A 6,052-nucleotide genomic window follows, 5' to 3' on the forward strand; every position below is an offset into this window, starting at 1 on the left:
GGATGTCAACTCTTAGTGAAGCTGTTGAGAGCGTTTCAATTTTAGAGGGTGGTTGAAGGCAAAAATTGGGAGACTTCATAGTGAAAATGGAGCGAATGCCCACCTTTTAAATTTGTTTTTAAAATAACGTTTCTATCTGTCAGATTGAAGAGCATCTTGAAAACATGACTGCCATGAACAAGCACACAAGCAGCTAATAATGCAAACAGCAAGACTCTCTATATGGTTTGTCTCCCGCCTCTCAATGGCTCTTTAACTAACCTTTTGATTTGGGGTCCTTTGTATGACACCATATGCAGCTTTATTATTTGGATCTGAACAGGATGCAGGTACCTTTCCCTTTCAAGATATTGTGTGATAATTTTACTTTTATTTAAGTAGAAACTGCTTTACCAGTCTGATGCTGGGGTCACACAAACCCCAATTAGATGGTGGTGGTGATGTTTGAAAGATTTGCTTGACTGACCCCAAATTAATATAAAGAGGATGAAATTGTCTTGAGGAAGATTGTTGATTGTACAGGGGTAGAAGTATACAGGAATGATGTATGGGGGGGGGGGTCAGAGTTGTCGAGCAGCAGTCCTTTACTGAGCCTGTCAGGCCCCACCACAACCCAGGTAAAGAGAAGCAGGGCAGGGCCCTTCAGGCTATCAGCAGGTCAGTCCTGGGCAACAGCAGCAGCAGCGGTTTGAAATTTCAGAAAAGAAATTGATACTTTCCCCCCTAATGTACATATTTTTCAAGATTCAAAAAGCAAGAGAATAAGAATTGGGTCGCTATCCATGGCCGCTTCTTAAGACCAAAGAGAAGCAGAAAGACCAGACGCCTCCACCGCCCTCACTTCCGATTGGACGCTGTGCCAATGACACATTTGTTGACTTTTCTGGCCAAGCGGATGGTATGTTGCACGGAATTTCATATTGGTAAAAAGTAATGTTGTCCAATGTTATATGATATCATTATATGATACGAGTCCCAATCTTCCTTTAACGCACTCACCAAGGCCTCTCATTACCTGGAACATTAATGATCCAGGCTCACTCCCAAATAGGAGATGGGTTTGGAAAGAATTTAAAAGAGACAGAAAGAGATTTTAATTCAGGAAATTCACCAGAGGAGCTACCGTTGATTTTTGCGCATATTTCCTAAGCACAAAAAAGGTTGTGTTTTGTATTTCTTAGTTCCTAGCACACTCCCCAGTCCTATATGCCTGTCTGCAGAGTTAGTTTCACTCATGCTGTCAGGCGACTAAGTTTGCCCTGACTCTCTTCAATTTCCCTGGCATTGGTGCTCTATGGCCAAAGGATGCTGCTTCTTGCATCTGTTCACTCACTGTAGTAATGACCGCTCCCCGCTTAAAACGGGGGGCGCCCTTTGCGGGGACGCGTGCAGCCCCTAGATCTGGAGCGGCCCCAACAGCATAGGCTTGGCTTTTCCTTCCCTCAGGTGGGATACCTGGAGGTCTCCGCCTACCTCAGTCAGTTGTCCAATCCCACCTGGGGGAAGCGTTGCCAAGGAGACCAGGCCAGGTAGGGGAGGGATTACCTGCCCACACAATAGAGGGAGGATCTTACCTAGGAATCCTCACTTGGCTTCAGAGCTTCTCCCACCCTACCCACCCTCAGTTAATGTCTTATTTTGCAGGTTAACTTTTCTTCACAGGTATGCGGGCGCTGCTACGTTAAGGTCGCTGTTAAAGGGCCGGAAAGGAATTTCCCTGCATTGGCAGGTTTCGCCTTTCCCGTAGCAAAACGTCACAACTTTGGCGGTATCAGGCCTTGGGCGGAATCCTTTTGTCCATCTTCCTCTTGCGGCGGCGATACCAGGGTTCCCCGTTAAAGGGGTTTTCTGAAGGGAGGCTTTGGCCGTACACCGAAAGGTCGTCATTGCTCTCTCCTGCGGCGGCGGCGTTACGGGGGCGGCCATCTCTGCTTGAACATATGTTCTCCAGAGCCGGCCCATCCCCCCCCCCCACACACACTGGATAACCCTGATGCTCCCTAGGTCCCCGGCTGGGGACCGGGGAGGGAGAACGCCCAATGCCTGAGCCAAGGTCTACCCACATTTGAAATTTAATAAAGTTGTGGCCAATTTAATCCCATAGCACGTTGTCTTGAGTCGTTATTCCACATGACGGGGGGACCGTGCAGGATCTGGGGACTCCGCCTGTCCACGCAATGCCAACTTTCCCCACTTAGGCAAGTTAGAACCAGGGCTTTTTCTCAGCTGGAACTTGCTCGAACAGATCCAGCACCTCTCAGGTGGGCACCATTAGAGAACAAGGGAAGTGTTTGTGAATTCTGGCACTTTTTAAAAAATAGAAAAAATATTAAACGCGTAACAAAACATGAAGCTGAAATATATTGACCAGACACAATTTCAACGAGTAACAGGTTTTTTTTAATAATTCACATATGTAGTAAAAAGGTGCCATCATGCCATTCTGTGAGCTATGGTAAAATAGCATGCATATCTGCAGCAAAGCAAAAGGGAAAAGTGCCCCATTTCTGCTTTCAGTTGTATATTAGGAATCAGTTTTGTGATCTTTATGATACAAAAAGCTAACCATTTTTTTTAAGCAGCAACCCAAATATAACTATGAAACAAAAGGTATCAAGAACTATACAACCACTACACCTCATTCGGATGCTGTGCCAATGAAGTAGTTCATTTATTAACTTATTAAAAGAAAAGCCACTCCTAATATATTTTCCCTTTTTATGTTTTAAAGTAATTTTTGTTGAGTTTTCCATTAAATCATATTCACATTTTGTTACATAATTCTATGACTTAATATATAAGAGCATCGACCTCTTTCTGACTTCCACATAACTTTCCATATTCTTCGCATTTCTATAAGCACTTATTTACCCTTTGTCAAATTATAATATTTCACCTTATTATCGGTAAATCAGTTCCTTATAGTTACATTACAAAACATTTCAATTCAAGCCTACAAACGTTTTCAAATGTTTACAATTTTCTTTCATAAATGTGTTCCAGTCCTTTGGAAACAGTTCGTCACGCTGATTCCGGATTATGTCTTCGAACTCCATCATCTTGAGCTGCCAGTCTTCCAGTGTTGGAAGTTCCTGCTGCTTCCATTTCTGAGCCAGAAGTGTCCTTGCAGCCATTGTGGCATACATAAACATGTTTACATCACTTTTATGTATTTCCTCACCAATTAAGCCTAATAGAAATGCCTCTGGTTTTTTATTAAAATTATATTTCAAAACCTTTTTTAACTCGTATATTATGTCCCAGAAGGCTTTCACTTTAGAACAAGTCCACCACAGATGGAGGAAGTTCCCCTCCTTCTCCTTACACTTCCACCAATTTTTGTCTTGATTTCTATACATCTTAGCAAGTTGGGCATGTCTAATATACCATTGATACATCATCTTAAATATATTTTCTTTGAGTGACACACATGCTGTGAATTTAATTGTTTCGGTCCACAGTTTTCTCCACCTTTTAAAATCAATATTGTGCCCTAAATCCTGGGCCCACCTAATCAGAACACTTTTTACCTCTTCATCCTTTGTGTGCCACTCCAGTAGTAACTGATACATTTCCGACAGTATTTTCATTTTACTACCCAGCAATTCTGTCTCCAATTTAGATTTGCTACTTCCAAATCCGTTTCTTTTATTATCCTCTCTAAACACATCTTGTAACAATCGGTTACCTTTCCTCTTAGTTCTTCGAATGTCTTTAACTTTGTTTTATTATCACTTCCATCAGCAAGTCTTTGTATGTCGCCCATTCAGTTCCCATATTTATTTATTTTTTTGACTGCAAAAGCCTCCAGAGGTGAGAGCCACCTCGGAGTTTTGCATTCCAATAATGTTTTATGTCTGCTCCACACCTCATACAATGATTTTCTAATAGTATGGTTCAAAAACCCTCTGTGCATTCTGACCATTCTGACCACAGGTAGGCGTGCCACGCGAATCTGTTGTCAAATCCCTCCAAATCCAATATATCTGAATTATCTAAGGTTATCCTGGGTGGCGCTGTGGGTAAAACCTCAGTGCCTAGGACTTGCCGATCGCATGGTCGGCGGTTCGAATCCCCGCGGCGGGGTGAGCTCCCGTCGTTCGGTCCCAGCTCCTGCCCACCTAGCAGTTCGAAAGCACCCTTAAGTGCAAGTAGATAAATAGGTACCGCTTTACAGCGGGAAGGTAAACAGCGTTTCCGTGTGCTGCTCTGGTGGTTCACCAGAGCAGCTTCGTCACGCTGGCCACGTGACCCGGAAGTGTCTGCGGACAGCGCTGGCTCCCGGCCTCTAGAGTGAGATGAGCGCACAACCCTAGAGTCTGTCAAGACTGGCCCGTATGGGCAGGGGTACCTTTACCTTTTACCTTATCCATTCTCTCAACCAACAAAAACACGCCGCCTTGTGGTAAATTTTTAGATCTGGCAGGGAAAAACCGCCTCTTTCTTTTGCATCTGTCAATATTTTATACTCAATTCTTGGCTTTTTAACCTGCTAGATAAATTTAGACAATCTTCTTTGCCATACATTAAATTGTTTTGTTCCACTGATAACCGGAATTGTCTGAAATCAAAACAGCAGTCTCAGTAACACGTTCATTTTGATAGTTGAGAATCTACCCATCATTGATAATTTCATTCTTATATATACTTATATTCTTTTGAGCCTACACCAATCCCCTTTATTTCTTTTGTTGCTTCTATTTTCCTCAACAGGACCTCTAGTATTGTTATAAATAACAATGGCGATAGCGGGCACCCCTGTCTGGTTCCCTTTGTTATCTCAATTTTGTCTGTGAAGTTATTATTAACTATCAATTTAGCATATTGTTCCGAATAAATAGCCCGAATACCATTTAAACGTTTTTCACCGATATCCATAAATTCTAAATTTCTTTTCATAAAATGCCAAGACACATTATCAATTTTTTTTTCAGCATCCAGAAACATTGGGGCGGCTTGTTTGTCTCTCCTGGAGTCCAGATATTCCATTATATCAATTATATTTCTTTCTCTCCCCCCCCCCACGGAATAAATTTATTCACAGGAAAAAAAGGTGCGTGGGTTTTTTAAAAAGTGAAATCACTCTCATCATTTATTAAGTTAAAAAACAGCAATTGAAAAGCACCGATCAGACATTGCATTTCGAAGCCTCCATCGCAAACTCAAATCTGGTTGCAATTTTTTGGGGGGAGGGGAAGGATCTTGGCTTTTTAAAAAGGGATTCGGCATTCGGGGAATTCCAAGATGCAGGATAGAGACGCATTCGGGGTGGGCTAAAGACCTCAAGGGGTCCCACTCTGACATTTGGAAATCTCTCCTCTCCTAGGGCTCCCTTCTGGCTAGCCTAAGGGAGGAGGGAGGGGCGGGGCTGGCTGCCCTGGCGTTGGGAGATGGGGGCCACATGGGGAGAGAACGGGGTGTCAAGGGGCCATGGCGATCCAGCCGAGGATGAGGAGGGAACCACCATACGGGGCTGCCTTGGTCAGGATCGGGTCCCCTGTCACGGCGTGGTAATACAGGGCGCCAGAGAACATCCCCATGCCCAGAGACAGGATGCTGCCAGCCATCATGGGATAGCGGCAGTGGGGCACAGCCAGGAGGGCCAGGCTGTGGAGGAAGTGGTATTTGTTGGCCATCTCGTAGAGCTCTTTCAAGTCGTCATCTCGGTCGCTGCGACGGAAATCGTGAGCCCCGTAGGCGGCCGCCCCGACGGCTGCAGCCCCGCTCAGCGCAACAAGCCGTCAGAAAAACGCCCCGGCGCCCGACATATCAATTATATTTCTAACATTGTCCTTCATCTGTCTACCAGGTAGAAATCCAGTTTGGTTCTTTCCAATCTCCTCTCCAAATACATTTTTAAGTCTATTGGCCAATATACTGGCAAATAATTTGTAATCATTATTTAGGAGCGAGATTGGCCTATAATTTTTCACCTGCCTTATGTCCGTGTCTTGTTTGGGAATTAGTGCAATATGGGCTTCTTTCCAAGTAATATATTTTCTTTTTTTAAGAGGAAAAACACATTGGTTTAAAACGTTATATATTTCCAGCC

The 6,052-nt window shown here is 43.8% G+C and overlaps 1 pseudogene across 1 annotated transcript; it reads right to left on the bottom strand.

Moving 5' to 3' along the window:
* Positions 1–5,305: 5,305 nt before the first annotated feature.
* On the bottom strand, positions 5,306–5,768 carry LOC310697845 (transmembrane protein 256 homolog; annotated as a pseudogene). Its single transcript has one exon. The product of its transcript is annotated as a transmembrane protein 256 homolog (transcript).
* Positions 5,769–6,052: the final 284 nt, after the last annotated feature.

This window comes from Podarcis liolepis (assembly GCF_965112155.1).
Source record: "Podarcis liolepis genome assembly, chromosome: W".
In the NCBI taxonomy this organism is placed as follows: Eukaryota; Metazoa; Chordata; class Lepidosauria; order Squamata; family Lacertidae; genus Podarcis; species Podarcis liolepis.